The sequence below is a fragment of the Camelus ferus genome, chromosome 4 (genome assembly GCF_009834535.1).
Source record: "Camelus ferus isolate YT-003-E chromosome 4, BCGSAC_Cfer_1.0, whole genome shotgun sequence".
Taxonomy (NCBI): domain Eukaryota; kingdom Metazoa; phylum Chordata; class Mammalia; order Artiodactyla; family Camelidae; genus Camelus; species Camelus ferus.
This window is the reverse complement of record NC_045699.1, coordinates 30771713-30794430: the sequence shown is the minus strand read 5'-3', so window position 1 is coordinate 30794430 and position 22718 is coordinate 30771713. Positions and strand designations below refer to the sequence as shown.

The 22718-nt window shown below is 36.5% G+C and overlaps 1 protein-coding gene across 3 annotated transcripts in view; it reads right to left on the bottom strand.

Annotated features, from left to right (window-relative positions):
* RFX3 (regulatory factor X3) overlaps nt 1-19755 on the bottom strand; it is a 277856-nt gene extending 258101 nt beyond the window's left edge. For all 3 annotated transcript variants that reach the window (XM_032477755.1, XM_032477754.1, XM_032477756.1), the window contains exon 1: nt 17851-19755. The gene's annotated coding sequence lies outside the window, so the exon portion shown is untranslated. The remainder of the gene's footprint in view (nt 1-17850) is intronic.
* Between the last annotated feature and the right edge of the window lie 2963 nt (nt 19756-22718).

Genomic DNA, 22718 nt, shown 5'->3' with positions numbered 1-22718 from the left:
ACACCTAAACTGATTCTAGAAGTTGAAGGAAATCCCTTGAGTCTGAAGAGAGGTCAACATGACGTCATAACTGGTAGGAAATTCACCAAACACCACCTCAAGAGATGGTACAGGATGAAAATACACTGACTAACAAAAGAGCTTGATGAATCTATGAATGACAGCTCCACACAAAGAAACAAAGACTCTTCACACTAAAGTCTCTGTGGTAGACATCCAAGCAACTTCCACTGTCCCACAGCTCAACCCTCAGTGGAACATCACACACGCAACCACAGGCCTGACTACTGGAGTAACTCCATTCTGACACCGCCAGGCACCCTGATATAACCTCTGAGCTCAAGTCCTGATTCGGCACTTTGGACATCCCAGTAGCAACAGTGAAGACAGGCAGCAAAAGGAGAAACTGAAGTGGTTTGGGGTATTCAAAGTAGCCCACCTCCTAAAAAAAGTTCTCAAAATGCCCCCCAGATCTCTCCCATGTTAAGCAGCATTTAGGAATTCAACACCCTGCCACAAACAGAAAATAGGAGAAAGGCGCTAGAGCCTAAAAAGCACTTCCCAAGTTCTGAAACTAAAAAATTAGTTTGTCAGACACCAAGGGAATTCCAGGCAGGTCTACAATTTCATAAACACACACATATGTGCGTGTGTGTGTGTGTGTGTATATATATATAAAATTCATGTATACATACAGAATTAGGTAACAAAATATCATTGGAAAAGTAAGAGGAAAAGAAACCTTGATTAGGTCAACCCAAATCTACTCTGTGCTAAATGATGCTGAATTTAAAGAAATACCCAAAACTAGTGAATTCATGCCATTAAATCAGTTTTAAAAAACAGGAAGTAAATAAATCCACTTGGAGTAACAGAATTGCATCTAATGGTCATTATAAAATCAGGGCTAGACAAAATTATAAAGTGGTTAAATGCGTTTTCTATAATTTGATTAGAGATAAACATTCTGAGGCTTAATCAATAATTATTCATTGATTGCTTCCACTAGGAAAGGACATTGAGTTGTTCGCTAAGTTCAAAAACCTGCTGTGTAGTCAGCTGCCCTCTGGAAGCTCATGAACAATTTGGAAAGATCAAACATTTACAGACATAAGTCTAAATCACAATCAACAGCTGTGTTAATAAGAAATTCATTAGAAGTAAACTGATCAAGTTATGGACCACTCTAAGTTTCAGAGAGATGAATTTAAGTGGGGTGATTTTAACAGAAAAAATCATGAGAACAGGCAAGGAAGAACTCAGGTAACCATAGCGTAGTAACAGCGACTGCTATTCACTAAGTACATGGGCGTCAGACACAGTGCTATTCGCCTATGTCACCTAACGTAATTTTTCGAAACAATACTTTAAGGTAGATTTTACTAATCCTATTTTGCAGAGTCTCAGTAATCCACGCAAGGTTAAACTACTAATCAGAAGTAGAGCTGGAATTCAAACCCAGGGCTGTTCGTCCTGCAGTTCATGCCCTTTATCAATTACACAATACCGTAAGCCAAGCTGGCCAGAGAAAAGTCACAGAGCAGAGTGCTGAAATATACGCTTGAAAATGGACACTAGATTGTAAGCTTCCTGAGAGCAAAGCCTATGGTAGTTCTGTGGCACTCAGTAAATACTTCCGAAATAATTCTGATGACTAGGAAATAGGAATCCTGAAAGATTCTAACCCTAATAAATATAAAACTCTGGGCTATTAGAAAACATCCAAAGTACCTTCTTTTCAAAGGATTCGATTAATCCATATTTAGGAAGAGTTGTAGTAGAAATTTATCCAGATTATAAACTCATAACCTATTAAAACCACATAAAATGTTTTATTCTTCCTCTTTAAATCCAACAAATAGAGCAGTCTAGTACTTAATTGATACCCGAACCTCTTTATTCAAACCTCAGTTTAAGACTTCCAAGTATTTAGCAGTCTTTTCATCTGAATTACACCTTGAATATGTGTATTTTCTGTTCCATTTTATGGGCCAACAGATACATTGGCAAATCAGGAATATAGTTAAGTCTAAAAGTAAATGATTTCGATGCCCCTGATTCTCACCCAAAAACAAAACCCACCTTCTTCAATTAACAGAAAGGAAAATCGATTTAATGCATTGTATTCTGATTCTTTCTTAATCCTCATTAAATTAAAAAATAAAGTCATAAAACTTAAGAATGAGAAACTTCTAGGGAAAAATGCAAGAGCTAACTAATATTTCATCATACCTTTGTTTATCATACCTCCTTTTTTATTGAAGGTGAGAAGAAATCCAAAGGGAACAGTTTTACAAGAAAGGTTTGTCCATGGGGATTTACCTTGTTAAGAGCGAATGACAAATGGTTTTCTCCTATAGGAAACCTACTCCTGTTTTATATAAATGTATCCTTTCAGATTCGGTACCACAAATGACGCTGGTAAGAGCATCAAGTTACTGCTAGAAAATTCAGTTATTTATCATTTTCTTGATCTCTCCTACATGGATTATTTCAAATAATCAACAGGGTTAGTGCTCAAATTGTTCATCTTTATCACAAAACAGGATCCAAAAATTAAGTTCAAGCCAGATCATGGGTTTATCTCCAGTTCTATCTGTCTCTCTAACACACACACACACACACACACAGAGAGAGAGAGAGAGAGAGAGAGAGAGAGAGAGAGAGAGAGAGAGAGAAATAAGACAAAATCTTGGTAGTTACTTATTCCAGCCACAGTCTCATACTATTAATCAGTAAACAATATATCCTTTCAACAGCTCAGATTAAGAAAATAAGAAGTCATATAATAGCATGACTGCTGCTATTGCTTCTGGTTGCTATGGAATAAGGGCAGTCCCTTCACATTCCCGTTCGTTGTTTCTCTCTTTACTTAACACTGCTGCAGCACCTTTAAATCCCAGCCGGGCAAGTCCCAGCTTGCACCGCCAGTATCAGCTGCCAGTATTTTACTTTTGTTCCACAAGAGAGTGACCTACGGAATAAATGTTTCAATTTTTATAATGAATAATTCGATGAATTTTTACAACAATCTTTAGAATGATTAGAATCATCCTTACCCTCATCAAAAAAGTAAAGAGGTGTATGCCAAGTATGAGAATTATTTATACTAATACAGTGGTTATGACATACATTACCATACAGCAAGGGAAGGGATTTTCTCTTCCCAGCAAGGGAAAATACAAATAGTAGGGATTAAAAATCTCATATTTTTCTTTATAAAAAGCCAAACAAGTATGGTATTTCCTCTTAATATACAGCCCATCTAAGATTTCAGAAAATATTTTAAAATTGCATTTCTATGTCATTCTAAAATAAAGCAATTAAATAATGACCTAAAACCCAAAATTTATAGTTGAAGATGATAAAAATTAAGATATTTATTCAAACTTCAAACACAGAACTATAAAATTTTAACTTTTTCTAGGAAAAATACAGAGCTCAAACTTGTAGATAAAAGAAACAAGTACTGTAAATGCTTAAGGCAGCACATTTGGGTTGTCTGCCTTTAAAGAAAGTTTTGCACCACCTATAACGTGTACCATAAGAACATTGTTCGAGGAGTGAGGAGTCTGGAGTTCAAAGCCTCAGCTCTGATAAACGTTGTATGTCGCTGTCCAAGTCACTTAACCTGTTTTCTTTAAAATAAGTGGAGGATAGGGACGGGGGGTGTTGAACAGACTCCAATGTCTGTTCCAACTCAAAAATTGTGTTTCTAAAATATTCTAATTGTCTCTATTGGAATCTATATATTTGTGCCATTTGGAAACATGTGTAACTCTAGCAACAGACCTTTTACCTCTTTAATCTCTACTCTAGCATCCTGGCTACCCCTTTTGATCAGCTGTGCAGAGCCAGACACAGTAAAGGGGCAGAAGGATACAGCAGTAATATAGTTAAGTAGAAGCAGGGAGAAAGGCCAAAGTTGGGCCCCTAAGGAACGAAGACACTCATCATAGGCAGTTTGAGGCTCTAGCTTCAGACCCAAAAGTTTAGCTGCAAACAGGGTCAGCTTCTAAAATACAAGTCAGTTATTTGACAGAGCTTTTCTTCACATGGTGTTCTTCCAAATTAGAACATTAAGTTGTATGCTATTGGGTAGTTACTCCGATATGGAATAAGTAGACCAATATCATTTTTCTCACATTGGAAACTTATTTTTTAAATTATATAACATAAATGCAGCGGTAGTCAAATTTTTTAAAAGCTTTTAAACATTAGAATAAAATTAACTGCTTTTATTAGTGCTATATTAAATGGAAAATAAAAAAAACAACAAAATTACACTTTAAAGTATCTAAAAGCAGAGAAAACTGTTATTACAAATAATGTTTACATTAAGATTGTATTAAATTCACAAAAAATATTCTATAAATATTACTGAAACTAACTTGTATATTCCATGACCCTTCTGTTTTGCAGGGTTACATCTGTTTTGTTCAAGCTTTATTTGGCTGTTTAAGCTTTATACTGATGTTCTCTTGTTTACATTACATCTTCTATCTACCTTTGGAAAGCTTAAATGTATGAAAACCTAATATACAGGATCACTTAACTTAGATGTTTTCTAATGGCAGAAATAATTAAATATAACCCTTTGAGAAAAGAAATGGTAGTTTATTTATGGGATACGATCATTTAATTAGTGCATCATTTTGTCTCACTCTACTATTCTGTCTGGCTAGTAATCCTCTAGTAGAAATACTTTTAAAAACTGTCAAAATAATTATATTAAGTCATGTACATTTCTATGGAACTTTTTGGATCAGAGAGAAGTTTAATGATTAAAGTTACATAACCAAAAAATACAGGCCTAATATAATGTAATGTATTTACTTCTTCATGCCTGTAATTAGATTCAAACAACAAGAAACATTAGCTTTTAAATAAAGAGATTGAGGACTACATTTTGTGTTGTTTATTAAAATGACATTAATCATTATTTGTTATACATATTATTCTGCTCATTACAGAATAATTTCCAACATGAATAATAGATTTTTTTTTTTTTTGCAATAGACTCTAGCATTGGAAAATTAGCTTCTTTCATATCTGCCTGACTTCAGTCAAACAAAAAAACTAAGGGACTCTCCTCATTCCCTTAAGATAGTGAATCAGAAATATTAACCTGCTTAAAATGATGTCATAAGTTTTCAGTACATTAACTCTTACCAATGGCTATCTCTTCTTAAATCCAAGTAGCTAACTTTGAAGAGAATAGTCCAGAAGATAGTTGGTTCTCTTCTCTTATCAACTTACAAAATGGCTCTTAACAGTTCACCCGAATCTACCCACAAACAAGCTGAAAAGAATAATGTACAATTAATCCCTTTCACCTATGAGGTATATCTCAAAACAGTTGTTTTCCTGTGTCCTGCACGTAAGGGCTGCAGTCCTTGTGCTTGCTCCCTTTTTAATAATAGGTCATATTTCAAGGAGAAGAGCCTGGAATGACTAAACAAAAGACTTGACCAACAACTGTGAACAAACTTCCTGATTTACAAATGCTGTGCTGAGAAGAAACATGAAGATCAATCCCTGAAATATTGTCTTAAACATAATGTGAGCACAGTTTCCAAGGCTACATTGAGTCTGTTCTTAACACTGGACTTCCATTTTTTTCAGAAAATGTAGAGTAAAGTAGGATTCAAGTTTATTTCAATAAACAAATCATTTCAAATTATACAGCTTTAAGAGTAGAACATAATAATTAAGTCTGTGTGATGGACACATGGGTTCATGATACTATTCTATATACTTCACTGTTAGTTTTAAAAGTTTCAAAATAAGAAAGGTTTAAGAATATATATCTTAAGGGTACATAGTTTTTCGCTATACAGTTGTCTTCCCAAATGTAAACTGCTTTAGATATCAGATAAGCTAATCAGATATTCTAATTGAATATATTAATTTTGTATACTAATACATTCTATAACTTTGTAATAATAAAATAATTATAAGAAAACTCTAATGCAACATCTCAGTTTAATTCTTTTCTATACACAACATTAATACTGAAACTCCATACAATAATAGTCAAAAGGTCCCAGAGCTTTATTGTAAATATTTCAGACAAATAAAAAAAACAAATGTGATGCACACAGGAAAGCAATACAATCTGTTCCTCAGTTTCCCCTATTAGTTAAAGTCATATTATGGCAAAAAAAAAGATTTTCATCTAACCAATTATTTCACCATTTACACTGATTTATCCATATCACCGTATTTTTAATCTTTATCTCAAAATTCTCTAATTTCACCTAACTGCATTTTCAGTATCTCCTTCCATCCTTTTTAATGCTTCTTGATTCCCAAATATAATCTGTCATTTCTGCCTTCTACAATTTGAAATCTTAAAAAATATGTCCACACCATGTAGCTGGGAATATGTAACTGTATCAAATACCTCATTTCTCTCTTTTCTTTCAAAACACTCCTTAATACAATAGAAATTTGTGCCATTTCAGGACTCCTAAATTAACCAAAATAGTACTGGCACTACATACACATTGATATAAATCCTTTAATTCTTCATTCAAAAGTAAAGCTACAGGAAAATGATGTAAAACCACAAGCGTACAGACTAACATAACCAATGATTTCTTATGTCTCAGCTAGAATGTTTTTGAATAAAACATTAGAAACAATGTTATTAATTGTAGTGGTACTATTACTAGATGTGCTTAATATGGCAAACTAGACTTCTTATGTAGCCCCTAACATCACCCTTCTTCTTCTCTGTACTGTTCGAATCATTGTTCATACTATAGTTTTCCAATTATATGATCCTGCCCCAATTTACCCTCATTCTTATGCCATTCCTTCAGATTAAGGTATTGTTCTAGGCATGCGGTCTCATCTATTAGCATTCTTTCTAAGGTCTGTAAACTAAAAGGTAAGGTGGAACTTCCAAAGCTCAGGGATAATGCATCACTCAAGACTGTACTATAGGATTTAGGAAATTTCAGACAGCAGTGTAAATTAACAAAAATACAATAAAATAGAGGCTTACATTATCCAAGAAAGAAGCCTTTACTTTAAAGTTTGCCAAGGACAGCATGACTGGAGGGGAGTGATGTACCAGGACCACTATAATGATCTCCTCTCACAAATTACTCTGATCTTCATCTCCATCCCATGGTCACTGGCATTTCTAACAAGACTAATAAATGCTCAAGTAAATCTAACCCAATCAAAATATGAAAATACATCACCATCTAGATTCAAAGATAAAATCCTACCTCACTTCCAAACCATATGGCTCTCAAACCTTTGCTGAAATATAAATCCACATCTATTATACAGCTCTACGCATTCAACATTATTTAAAAGGTTTCAAATTTCAAAACTTGGCAGACTTCTAAAAACAACAGATCAAATGTTGATCCAGCAGCATAACAGCTTTATCTACTATAATAGAATTACAAATTTTGTCTTTAACTATAATTTAATTCAATTTCAGCATTCATGACCTCTGTTAACTAAAGGTAGCTTCTAAAAATCATGCATAATGTGAGGCACTATTAAAAATTGTTCCCCAAATCATAGGAAGGTCATTCAAAGAACTTAAGTCAAACATTTCCCCTAATTTTCTTTGCCTCAAGAAAATAGCACTGGGGTGGTTCCTAATACTGTTCCAAGATATGTTAATGCAAAAACCAATGAGCAAAATCAGTACTGACAGAAGTTCTGAAGTACCAAGCAAAATGTACAATAAAATGACTTTCTAAAGGTCTATACACAAATACACATATATACACAAAACACTACATATAAGCTAAAATCCATTTTTCTTAATATAAATACACCCTAAAAATATAAAGTGGCTTTTAAACAAAATGTCATGTTTTAAAATGTCCTTTAGAAATATGTAATGTGATCATGTTACATGATCAAAACAAAGAATCTAACTTTATCTGGTATCTGTATATTAATATTTCATGTTGGCTTTTCATCATGGCACATCAAAATATGCATATTGTATATTTAAGCTGGTAAAAGTGATTTTCAGATCACTAATATAGTATCTTTTCATGAGCTTTTTATTAATGACCCTTATGCTGACACTTCATTAAAACTCATCTCCAAGACTGTCATCAGATATAATCATATGCCAATCAGTGAAAGCCTGATGTGACAGATTACACTCTTCGGTTCTTTAAAGTGTCAGCCTAAATGGGAGTAGCGGGAAAATCTAGGTTCTATTACAAAAAATATATCCACAAAACAATCTACCCAAAGCAAAACGCAGAGAGGTGGATTTAAAGCATCATTTCTATTATCTAGCACACACACTAGATTTGCTCACTACTTCTGTCTCTTACTTCAAACTTTCTAAGTCTGTGCATGACTAAATCACAACATAGGCTCTTTAAAAGAGAAGGATACTACAGCACATCCACTAATGTACTAAAGGACATATAGAGATATAGTCTTTTGGAGAAAAGGAGTAACAGACCAAGATAAAGTAATAAAATGCATATCCACACAAAAGTATATGTACTCTGCTTACTACCATAGCAGAAAAGGAAACAGATCTGTAAGAAATACCGGATCACCTGAGTCATTCCTGTTTCTCCCCTCCCCATGCCCTGCAATCCCCACCCCAACCTCTACTTCCACCAAAACTTCACAGTCCAGGAAAACAAATTGGGGAGAATGTGCAATGCACTGGTATTCAACAATGGAAACAGGATACGATTTCTAAATGTATCTCTTTCTTCCTGCTCCTCTCCAGCAACCTCCCTCACCATCCCCACAACTAATGCTTGGAAGAAAAAAATTTAACTGACAAGCAAAGGGTTTCTAAAATGATTCTGCATGTTAAGATAAACTATGCTGATTGAGACTGAAGAGGGCCAGATGCATCTTTAAGGATGATAGTTATTTTACTGAAATGTATAAAGTTATCAAGCATTCAAATATGAATGTAGTAGAGAACCTTAAATATAAACTTGAATACATTCATATTAATCAATAAATAATAGCATTTAAAATAATTTTAAAACAACAATTATAGTCTACTAGTCTTTCATATACTCCTTATTAAACTGGTAAAAGAGGTGAGGTGAGATATAGCAAAATGTTAGGCTTATCTTGAGCTAATGCAGAAATACTTCTCTTCACAGACTGCCATCCTCTAAAATCTTGTAAGTGCACTTGCCAGATTAACATTAAAGATAAATGTTATGAGAATGCATACTTCTTGACCAAAAGACAATGATTTTTCTGCCACCAGACCTGAATGAAAAGAATGTTCATCCAAGTATAAACAATATTCAGAAAAACAAAAGGCAAAATTATTGTCAATGGAAAAATATAAAAGAACACTAGTGTGGCTAATGGCAATCCTTCCCAGAGCAGGGCCCCCAGTAGTCCAAAAGCCCTCAGAACTTGCCCAGACTGCTTGACAGGATTTCAGCTCTTCTCAAAACTAGCTGCATAGCATGAAGGGATGAAAAAAGTCAAGGCTTTAATAAATAGTTTAGAAATGTTGAAAAATGAGATCACCAGAAACTAAATTTTTATTGCTTCTAATGAGAGAGAGAGCACACGCGCACAAGCTTGCCTTCTCCCCCCGCCCTCTGTCAATTTGCTTGTCCACATACGTGGGAAATTATGTCCTGTTTTAAGTATCTCGTTGGTGAGCAACAGGCAGGAGCCCCAACTGTCAGACACTTGTCTGGCACACAGACATAGAGGAGCTGGCTCGGTGGGAGCTCAAGCTGGGACACTCGGCTAATTCCTATGTGGGTGAGGACATCAGGGCACTTGGCCTCAGCTCCCTACAGGGGCCACTGAAACGGTGGAACCTTCTGAGACGGTGCCATGGGTACAGTCATGATGCTAGTCCCAGGCTCTGGGTTTTCTTTTTCTCTCAGAAGGAACAACAGGCAAGCAGAACGCTATCATAAATGAAACACCAATTCCAGGCTCCAAATTATTGGCTTGTTTCCTCTTTCCCCACACCAACCTCACCATGGAATCATAGGTTGGAAAGGGCTTTAGAGATCACACAGACCTACTGTTTCATTTTACAAATGGAGAAACTGAGACCTAGAAGGTTTAAGTAACTAGCCTACAGTTTCAGTTAGGGGCAGACTGAGTACCAGGACAGAACCTTTGTTTTCTCATCTTTACTCTTTTTGGCGGGCACTTTTGAAGGCCTTTATGTCTCAGCCTAGTCACCTTCTCTCTTTTGTCCCTCCACAGCATGTCTCAATTTATCTGTCCTCTCTCACCAACTAATGTACTTTCATTTTCAGGCCAGCTGCCACGCTTAGTTTTCCTGGGCTCAGCTCCCATTACCCCTTGTCCATTTTTGTCTAAGAGGAAGACCTCTGGTACTCTTGATCAGGCACTGGGAGTGAAGGCAAGAAATACTGAATACTGACTGGCCATCACAGCTTCTAATAAAAGCAGTGAGAACAAAGAATCTAGCTGTTAAAGGTTGGTGATGGCGAGGCATATGTGACTGTGCAAACACATTATTTTTGGACTAAACTACAGATTCAACCTCAAGTGTTTAGCCAGAGGCCAGTACAGAGCTGGGACTAAGAGGGGAAACTTCTGGAGCAAAATCATGCTCAGTTTACATCATTAGTAGAATAACAATATGTATTTGTTCAAGAGGGCAATCAGAAAGATAGAAATTATAAGATAACAGATGATTGAAAACAGTAAGAATGATACACAACCTTACCATCTAAGTCACATTGCCTAGACTGCTCCCAGTTCCTTTCAAAATGTGTGTCAAACTCACTGGACAAAGGAAGCAGAGCGGATGGCTGAGCTGAGAATCTGCCTACTTTATATGTTGGGACTAATTATCTATAAAAACAATGTAAAAGGAATTATACAATTAGTTGAACATTTAACAGCAGTGGGAGGATGAGAGCATGTAAGATGAGGGAGACAGAAAAAAACGCTGTACAATATATAATGCTTCAGCAAAAAAGATGACACACGGTACCAGGTAAATTTTCAATTGTAACGTACAAATCACATTTCCAGTTTGAGAAAGGTTGAGCTTATTTAGATCACTCTAAAATGAGAAAGACAATTCATTCTTAGTGAAATGCTTAGAAAAACAGAAATATGGCAAATTACTGAATAGCAACTTTAGGTATAACAGCCAACTAAAGTGATTCTTTCAACATCTTTAATATCTAACAAAGGGAGCCAAAGGTGACTTTTTCCTTCCAGTATTTCATGTTATGTATTTTACTGAGTAAGGTTCCAAGGTTACTTTCTATCTCAAGATTGGGGTTGGCAAATTATTCTAAAATTACTTATTGCTACAGGTATACAAATGGTGATCTCACATATTGTTCTACTGTTAGTAAAATAACAATTCAAAGCAGTGCATTATAAACTTATAATTCATCAAGGAATTATAAATTATAAATAATTCCTTGATGAATTCTTCTTTATACAACTATTTATTGTCATTATTGTATATTTATGACTGCATTTTGTATGAAGTTTATATATAGGGCTCAAAATGTTTCCAAATGAATTCATATATAACAGGTGTGAAAAGGAAAACATAAATTGGACAATGAAATGGACAATGGGAATAGCAAGAGTTCATGAAATGTTACTTCATTAATTCTCAGCCTTAGATTCCCTAGACTAGTAGAGTTACTCAAACATAAAAGGAATCCATTATAATAAGGCTGCAGAGCAAAACTAAAATAAAACTTTGGGCTAGCATCCTATTAATTCAGTGTAGTAACACGACTGGTTATCAAATGGTAATCCAAACTTACAGTCGATAGCTTCATGTCTTTGATTTATTTTTAAAAGGCGGGGAAGAGGGAATAATTATTTAATGAGTGTAGATCATTGGGCAAAGTCTTTCAAAACTTAGGACTCATTGGGAAGATGGTCAAAAGCAAATTAAAAGGATTCTTAGATGGCAAAAACAGTAGAGTGGGTATCTTCTCAGTATTCCCCAATAGTAAGAGCCAACATGTATTGAGCATGCATTCTCTGTTGAATACTGAGCAAAGCCCATTACAAGAATTAGCTCACTTACTCTTCACAAAACTGAGTAAGGCAGATAAGATGGATCCTATTTTTCAAATGAGAAGACTGAGGCTAAGTGAAGCAAAATAACTTGGCCAAGGTCTCATAGCTAATAAGATTATCTGAAATGTGAGTCCAAAGGTTGTGTTTTCAACCAATACACTTATCCTCAATCTATCTGAACAACAAAAACATATCCCTATTTGATAATCTAAATACATTCTAACTTTTTAACTCATTCATTTTCATTAAATACATTTTGTACTTTGATGTGAAATGTAAAACTTCAAATATAAAGGTTTTAAAACAATGTCATATAATATACTTTAAAAACTTCAATAGCATAAACTAATTGGTTTATGTTAATGAATTGGTAGAATCACCTAGCCTACTTTAACAAGACTAATATTTTAAAATATTATTATTCTCTATCATTGTTTTGGATTCTCTGTGGCACTCCAACACATGAAGTACTATGTCTTATAAAGGTACTTTGAAAAAATAACCGCATTTTGCTGATTGTACTTAAACGTGGGACAATACTATAAATTTATTTCCTGGAAAAAAAGTTTCTATGATATAACTTCATGTGTCTAAGCTTACGTGACAGAGATACTGACTACCACTGTTTTAGTATTTGTCTCTTAGAGTACATATGTACTGTTGAGGAAGGAAAGTCAGTGATGCAGCAAGAGCCCCAAAGACTGAATTCAATAGTTCTCCTGAAAAAAACTCTCACTCAACAAATACTCAGATACATAAAGCAATATATGATCACTTTCAGTTTAGAAGTATAAGGCACAGAGTAAAGCAAAGAATTTAAAACTTTTCAGATACTAAAGCCAAGTTAAATATTCAAACCAGACTATTCTAATGGCATGAAGTAGGGATGCAGTTCTCCAATTTTTATTATTATTGTTGTTGACTTAATTAAGTAGCCTGATAACTATTATTATCATTTATATTTCTGAGATAGCTTTTTTAGATTATATCATAAAAAGCGTTATCACTAATTATGCCTTATATAAATGTTATAAGGATATACAATATACTGTTAAGTGCAACAATACCAAAGTTACAGAGTATAAAGCCATACTACCAAGAGTATGATTGAGTCAAACTAAAATTTTTAGATAGATTAAAATACCTGTATAAAATAATGATAAATGTATATGTGTATAAGATGAAAGCCAACATTCAGATGATGCCAAATATATCAATCTTGATATTGTGTTATTCTGTGCTAATATATATACATATATATATTAGTACTGAGAGAGGCTTTGATATAAAACTGACAATTAAGACAGTATATTAAATTTAGACTCCATAGAAATAAGGCTATTATATGCTTGAATGCATATGTAATTAAATTTTCTCCTTTAAATAAAAGTTCTTATCAGTTCACATTCTTAGTGATAATAATCTCATGTTGCAAACAGCACAGCACCCTCTGGTGCATCTGTTGTAAGATGTATAAAATTCCCACCAAAAAAGTATAGAATCTGAGTAAAAATGAACCTTAGAAATCAATAGGTTAATACTCTTTTATTTACTCCAGGACATACTTTTAAACATTAATGCTTAAAAACAATTTTCACTTAAAAAAGAGCATGCTAAAAACTATAGTAACAATTGAAGGTCAGGAAAACGTTTTCATCTGAAAATATTTAAAATAACGAACCAACAAAAACAATACCAGTTTCCAACATTTATCAATCAAATTAAAATAATGCTGAAAAAAAAATTCAATTATGAGATGGCAAAAGTTAACTTGTCATGTTAACCAAATTTCACTTTATTCAAATCTACTTTGGTTTTTTGCTTCAGATAAATGTCACTAATTGTGTAAAGTGCTCCTGAGTACTTTTTCTGGATTCAAAGGGAATTTACCATTACTTTTAAGAATTCTAAGTGTTTTCTGAAAGAATCTTCAACTTAAAAAACTTTCTAGGAAAATAATTAACTCTAAAAGTATATTTTACCAAGGACAAAAGCAAAGGATGCCACCTGCTTTAGACAACCCTTTGTGAACCACTGGAAGTCTCAACACAATGCACTAGATATGAAAGTGACACCTGTTTAAAGCAGCCATCTGTCTCTAACAAAGCTAGATTTAATCAAATCCACTTAATCTTGGATTTCCAAAATATGGGAACACTATGCACCTGTGAACAGAGAGGAATTTAAAATCTGTTTTGCAACAGCCACTGGGAATCTATACCAAAGAGTTAAAGCAAACGATTCCATTAGGGAAACTGTTTATTCTTAAATAACTAGAAGTAGAGGATTTTCAGCCTAATGCACAGCATAAAAAACAGAACAAACAAATAAAAGAAACCTTCCAAAACTAGCAGACTTTTCATAAATTTAAAGGTTTCTTCCTTTGAAGATGCTTTGTAACTTAAAAGTTTAGTGATTGGTATTCTCATTTCTTGTAACATAGTCTCACTACAGATAGCAAGAACAAAGTAACATTCCTATTACACTGTTGAGAAAAGTTTGGTTTTTTTTTTTTTAACTCTTCCTACATGAGTTTAAAACAATGCTGACACTATATCCACCCTTTTAAACACACACACACGTGTATATACACACACACACACACACACACACACACACACACACACTCACTTACTGTAAAATCTGAGATGCAAAATCATACTCCACCTACTGATTTCTTCAGTTGACAGTTTAGAGGAAAGCACACACAACATCAACTTCCTCAATAATGAAACATGTTACCAAAAAGTAACACACATCATCATTTAAATAGTAGAGTGAATCTATCTTGAATTACAATTCATTTTTTAACTGCTAATTTTTAATGGTAATTTTTTTTTTACCATTAAATTTGCTTTGGGTTAAAAAACTGTTTAGGGTTAAAGTATATTAAATTTATAAACTATAACTCTTTTGAGTATACTAAACTTATAAACTATACATCTTTTATTTGTATACCTGAGTTCAAGACTACGTAACTACTTGAAGAATAATATATTTTTTAAATTAGGCATAACTACCCCATATAATGAAAACACTGTAGAATAATGCATTTTAGGAATGAATTTTAGTTTACTGTTATATACATAAATGTACTACATAAATATGCCCATACCATTTAATTCACTGTGTAACTCATAGGCACAATAATCTAAAAAGACTGAGATAGGCATTATGACATACAATGAATCACAGATATTCAGCTACTCAAAACATGTTACAAGTGATTCCTATTTAATAGATTTAGTTTCAAACCCTGGCCACTTTTCAGTTTTATATTTAGTCTAAAAACAAACACAAGAGAATACCAATATATAATACAGTCCCTCCAAGGAAAAACATCACAGAAAAAATAAACTAAGTGCTACTAAATATTTATCCTTGTGTTAAATTTCTTATCATTTGACAGTATTTCTGGTTATTATTTACTTATAATCTGTATGAATAATGTTGAGATACTTAAGTCCAAAGCATCTCTATCAGCAACTGTTGTATCATATATACGCTTTTCAAAATGTATAAGTAATAGGATTCAATTTAAGTTCTGCTCTCAAATCACCTTGTGAATGAAAATCTAAATTACAGAAAACCTGAGATAGTCATAATGAGTGAAATGCCTCAAAAAAGTTCTTGGACCCTGCAAAGAAAAGTATTAATCCATAAAATTATAGCAATAATCTACTCAACTAAAAATGTCTTATGTAAATGGCATAAGATCTGAAACTGTCTCAAGACAGCAAAACTCCTATTAACTTCAGAGAGTTTATAGGACCCAGGAACTTCACCATCCAAAAGTGTTCAGGCATTTGACACTCATCTGAACAGAAAAAAAAAATACAGGTTAGTATTAGAGATTTGCATGAAACCTAGGTTGGGGAGGGGGGAGTAAATATAAAGATATTTGAGTGCTTTGAGAAAGGCTTCTTTCAGAACAAAATATCATCTTCATTTAAAATAGCAAGGAAATGATTTTTTAAAAAGGAAAAGTTTTTTAAAACCTCAACTCTTCTTTTACAAAATATTAGCCTTAATAGCATTACAGTTACCCAACCAGCTCACTGACAATTTCAAGGATAATTAATACTGTCACGTTATTCACAGGCTGCTCGGTCAGGTAAATCAATGTATGTTTGCTGTTAGAAAGAAGACTATTTAGATACGTATTTTAAAATTCCCAATTGGAAACTTCAATATGTGCAAATATAATTTTACATTGTATTTGTTTCAGCACACATTCACTATCAAAACTCTTTACTGATAATCTATTAATTAAATGTAATACTACAAAATGAACAAATTTACAGGATCTGTAAAACTGAGTTACTTCTAACCAAAAGCCTACTACTTGAGGACTGATAAGTATTCAAATCTACAGAGAAAAACAGAATTTTGAAGGTACGATCTGAAAAGGAAAAAGTTCTCTCTCTTCAGCAGGTTTAAGTCACTATCCAAAGAAAACCAAAAAGTAAATAAAAGACTATGTTAAGTACACACATGTCTAGATTTTAACAACCACAAAGAAAGTGAAAGATACACACGTTTTAAGTTGAGAAGCTTCATACATTCTTTATGAACAACTTGACTTCAATTTCAACTCTCAAAGGAAAACGAACAGAGAAGATGAAAAAAGAAAAAACTCTTTAAAGTACCATAACTGTCACAAATACCACTGTAAACTGAGTTCTCACAAAGCTTCCTTATATCCTTTCCCTGTTTATCACACACAAAGTCTCATAACCACAATGAAAATTGTTAACACTCCACTGTGGGGAAGGAGGTTCGTCAAAGTGAAATGGAACCTCACCAGTACCTCTCCCATTTCCACATGAAGGATAAAGCACTGTCAATAACTACTAACCCAAGTATCACAGATGCCCTGCATCCGGTTTAAATCACACACACACACACATACACACACACACACACACATACACACACACCCCAAAAAAGAGGAGAGAGAGACTTTTGTAAAAAAAAAAAAAAGATCTCTTTCCCAGTGCAGCAAAGAGCCCAGCCAAGAGGCCCCTGGTTTCAATGTGTGTGCAAGGGGTGTGGGGGGAGAAGAAAGAGGGGGAGGGAAGAGTGCTGAATGGATATTAAGACTGTTTGCAGCACAAAGAAAACACAGTTTTAAAAGAAAAAAAAGAAAACCGTGCAGCTGATGATGGTAAAAGAAGAGCAGCCCATTTAGCACAAGGCAAAGAGGGGCAAAAATGAAGGGAATAGGCGGTGGGAAAAGTTCACCGTTGTACGAGGATAAAAATAACAAAACCCATAACAAGGCCCCACAAGTGAACAACAACAACAACAAAACAGCACCTCTTGTGTTTCCCCGTGCACAATGTTGTCTATTCCAGTTTTGAAAGAAGCAGGAACCGAGCAGCTTTTAAAAAGATGAAAATTAAAGAAAGAAAAAAATCCTTATCTTCACCTGACCCTCCTCCTCAGACCCAGACCTAGGGGTGAGCTCCACTACCCGCAGCGCAAAACTGTGGCTCCCTCTCCCGCTCGGCTCGCAGCCCCCCGAGCTCCCGCTCCATCCCTGAAGCGCGGCCGCGGAGGGCCGGGGCCGGCGGGCGGGCGGGCGGCGCGGCGCCCACACCCCCGACCCCGCCGCGGCGCGCACGGTCCATTGTAAACAAGCCCGGGGGACGGAGCCCCACGGCAGCGGCGCCGCCGCGGCAGCCCGGGTGTCAGGAGTGAGACCCCCGCACAGCCACACTCGGCTCGCACACACGGATACACACACGCACGGACACACGCGTTCACACGCATCCACACGCTCCCACACACAGGTAGAGACCGAAGAATATTCACCTTGGCTGTGGATTATTGTGGTGTTGTTGGTGGGTGATGGAGATGGTGGTGGTGGGGAGGAGGAGGAGGAAGAGGAGGAGGAGGAGGAGAGGAGTAGTTGTTGTTGATGGGTAACAGTCGCCAGGACTACGGTGACTATGGCGCTTGATTCACAAGGCAACGGTTGCTATAACTCACAAAAGAGAGAGAGAGGGAGAGAGAGAGGGAGCGAGAGGGAGAGGGAGACACTCGCACAGGGAGGGGTGGGGGAGGGAAGAGGGGAGGAGGCGGGCCCGATGAGTCGCCGGAAGGGGCGGGCTCAGCGCCTGACTGACAGCCCTCGAACTGGGACTGAGGGGCGCGAGGCCGGGGTTCTGAGAAAGGGCTCCGAAGAGATGCGCTAGGTTTGGTAGGAGCTGAGGTCACCCCAGGGTTCCCTCAGAGGTACGCTACGACACGCCCTAGCGAGGCTGGAGTGGGAATTTCGGAGTGTGGCACAGAGGATACTTTCTGTGAAACGAGAATCGAGTCGCAAGAGCCAACTTTGTGCAAGGAAGCCCCAGAGCCGGGAGAGGGTAACGGCAATAGGGGAGAGGATGTGTTCAGGACAATTCCAGACACCTTGCGGGACGCCCAGTTACAGCAGGGAAAGAATCCGCTTTGAAGCGTGGCCCTACCCCGGCATAAACGTCATTTCCGGGGCGGGGCAGGCGGAGGGTCCCGGATGTACGGCCGCTTCTTTTCTTTTTTTTTTTCCTCCTTCCTTTTTTTCCTTTTTTTTTTTTTTTTTTTTTTTTCCTCCCATTTCTGAGGCGCCGGCGGAGTTGGCGGTCGCAGCCGCCTGCTGGCTTCTAGCATTCCTAGGCACTTCAGGGCGGCGGGGCCCGCGCTGGATTGCAGGGTCCGCGCCGCCCTCGCGCTCCGGCGTTCCGCGTCCCAGCCCGCTCCCGCCTCCTGAGGCCGTGACTCGGAGGAGCGCGGGCGGCGGGGCGTGAGCGAGCTGCCTCGGCCGCCATCTTAGAGCAGGCGAGCGCGGGGCGCGGGTGGGCCGCGCCGGCTTCCCGCGGTTCCGCCGCTGCTGGCCGCACCGGGAAGGTCCGAGCTCATCCGGCCCTCGCTCCGGAGCGAAGCGGCGAGGTCCTGACTCCCTACCTACAGGGCGGGGAGCAAGCGCTCTTAAGGAGCAAGAAATCGCCCGCTCCGGGGAAAAACGCATGGCTCTCCCCGCTCCGGGAAAGGCGTTGGGAGGTGGGGTAACTTACACCTGCCTTAGGTGGCACCTGTTTAGTTCCTAGTTCCCCGTTATCTTCAGTTGTTCAGCAACTGTCCCGCTTTAGAGTTAAACAAACCAGGATTTTAGCTCAACCCCGTGTCCTGTTACTTGCCCCGTCCTGGTCCCCGTTATCTAACCACCTGCTGTATCTGAGGGTCTTGCTGCTTGAGATAGACGAATGGCTTCCGTCGGTGACGGATGATGTTAGCACACAGCTGGCTATCTCGAACCCCCGTTGGTATCTAATGCCTCACGGTTGGAATATACTCGCCCAGTTCTCTGCCGACGGGAGTTCGGCAGGAATATGCCCCCAGGCCCTGCCAATACCTCTAGCCTCCAACACGCAGCTAAGCTGCTTATCCAAGACAATAACATCAGTAGAGCATTAGGGAGTTAAGTTCACCACTTGAGGCTTAATTTTTGCACCTGCAAAATAAGGATTTGGGGCCTACAAAAATTCACAATACTAAAGTAATAATTGCTACCATTATTGAGGTCCTACACTCCCCCAGACATTGTAGTGTTAGACATGCATTATCTCATTTAATCCTCACAACCACTATTAAGTACATAATATTCTCATTTTGGAGAAAACAGGCACAGAGTCTTAAAAGTCAGTGGCTTTATTTTACGACTCTGTGTCATGGAGGGTATTTCAGGAATACCCTGTTTATTTAAACAATAGATTCAAGAAAGTAATGTTGCCTTTGGTAATACAATGAGTTATAGAGGGTCTTATAATAACGTATTACCATGCAGTAGTGAACAGTGTTGAGCACAGTGCTAAAACGGAAAGGTTTCATGACCCACCGTGGTAGTAGTCTCAGATGGGTGACAGTGTGGTGACCAACAGCGTTACACTCTTCAGATTTAGAATAATACTTTAGACATACACATGGGAAATAAAGTATGCATTCCAGCTGTATGAAAACTGGTGGTCATTATGAATATTCACTTCATTACATTTACAGATAAAGTCCTCTATTCCTATAATGGTGTGCGGGGCTGTTTGCTCACACTACACAGCTCTAAACAGCTTTGGTTCTATTGTCTGTTACAGTTTGCCTGTCCCTTCCCTCACTGTCAGCTGTTGCTTCTTACTGCTGTTAGTGAGCATAGTTCTATTATCCTCCCCACCCTTTTAATTTACTGCTTTTAATCTGTAGGCAAGAAAACCACATAATGAAGATTGTGCAAAACTGTATCTCAGGAGTACTTCAAGGAACTCTCCTTTAGAAAAAATGTATGACCTTTGTGCAAGGACACTGTAACATTGGTTTTAAGCTGCTTAGAGACATTTTTTACCTACTTCCTAATTTGGCCTTTTCCTGGGTATACATAAATATTTTAAGTGAGTTCTTTACAAGTTAGGATTTAGAAGACTTTTCCCTGTTTTAGAATAACTGATAGTATTACTTCTAATCACAGTGAGGTTACTGTAATATGAATTTTTCAATGTTACCACCACACTGAGTGAAATTACCAAGCTACCAATTCAAGGTACAGATTTGGAAACCTGCTAGATTATATATGCATGTATTTTTTAATGTTAAAACCGGTTCTAAAAGGTCCCAGAAGTCCCTTTGCCTGTAGTCAGTTTTGATAGGATCTCTGTTGTGGTCATTTATAAGCTGTATAGTTGGATCTTCACATATGTTGTATATATATTTCAGAAATAAACTGTAACTCAGAGAAAAGACGCAGCAGTGTGTCTAACATTTATCACCTGTTACAGTGCAATAAAAACACTGGGCTCAGTAAGAAAAAGTGTCTAACCAAAAAATATCTGACATTCCTTGACAAATTCAATAAACTGTCAATGCAATAATTATTTGTCAAGTATCCAAAATGGGCCATAGTTTCTGTCTGTAAAATGCCCAAAGTCAGTATCTGTGAATTTAAAATGCCGTATCCTTTAAACTTGCATTATTTTTGCTCTCAGCTTGGAGTGAATGGCAGAGACATCAGTTAAGACATAAGTTAAAAACACATTTGTACCTGAACCACTTGAAAAATAGGAAGCCCTGATTATCTATGTGTGGAGTACAGACTTTACAAATTACTTAAGTACATTCTCAAGGGTAAATTTCCTTTTCAATATTATCTATTAGGTTATTTCCTCCTATTGACATTTACTGCATATTCAAGAACTAATAAGTTACTTTAACATTAATGCTTTTAAAAGGAAAAGCTGCATACAAAAGATAAAATATTGATATGTGATAGGCTTACTTCCAAAAAATTGTATGTATGAGAGTTTTGAAAATTAACATATTGGGCTGTGGCAGCTTATCACTGGATTTGTGGTGAATCCTTTTATAAAGCAGAAATCACACCTGTTTAAAAGTGTTTCACTTGATTATAATATCTGAATTTCTTCAGTTGATAGATACCTAGAGTCTTCATACTCATATGGAAATGGTTTCATTTCAACCAGTATTTATTGAGTACTTATGATATGCAGAGCACTGGGAAATCAGACTACCAGATTACTGGTTGCCTTTACTAGATCTGAAGTTCTGTGGATATATGATCATAATCAATTATATCAGAGAGTGACAGAGGCCAAGGTCATTGAAAACTACATATTTTGCCACTATTCTCTGGAGTGTTCCTAACTACCCATTCCAACCCAAATTATATTTTGGTTTTGAAAATATTACAGTATTTTTTCTCATAGATTTGTCTTTATAATTGTATTTTATTTAAGTAGTACAAACCAACTGTATACTCAGCAGTCCTGAAATATGTCTGTCCTTATATATAACCTGGAATTAAAGTTTTACCCCAACAATGAAAGATGTTAATAGAATCATAAGTTCACTATCTTTTCTCAAGACCAAAATATCTTTTGATATACACATGCAGCTTTTTCACTTCAATTAATGCAGAATCTCAAATACAATATTTGCAGCAGTTAAAACCAAATAATTGGAAACAACTGAAATATCTATCCGATGGAAGATGGAAAACCAGATTGTGAAATATTCATGCATTGGAATACTACTGAACAATTAAAAGGGATGCATCTCAAAAACAGTATGTTCAGCAAAAGAAGCCAGGTGCAAAGAGTATATACTGTATGAATACAATTATGCATAGTGCAAAAACAGGAAAAACTAATCTATATTTAGTGTTTCCCTATGATGTCAGGGGCAGTGAGGTGGGATTTAGTGGAAAGGAACATGAGGGAACTATCTAGGGTGATGGAAATGTTCTGCACTGTTCAACTTTGTAGCCACTAGCTAACAAAATTCAATTGTACATTAATTAAAATTAAATGAAATTTAAAAGTCAGTTCTTTAGTTACACTAGCTACATTTTAAGTGCTCAGGAGCCACATGTGGCTAGTGGCTACCAAATGGGACAGTGCAAATCCAGACCATTTCTATTATTGCAGAAGTTCTACTAGAAAGTGCTGTTCTAGATCTGGTTTAAAGTAGTATTTACACGTGTTTTAAAATTGTCAAAATTGTAATACAAGGCACATAATATCATATATGCATTATATGTCAATAATACTTGCCCCCAAGCCCCAGAAAACACTAATAGAAGTATTTATTGCTAATTAACCACTTTTTCCTTAATATTTTATTCAACACTGCAGAGAGAAGGA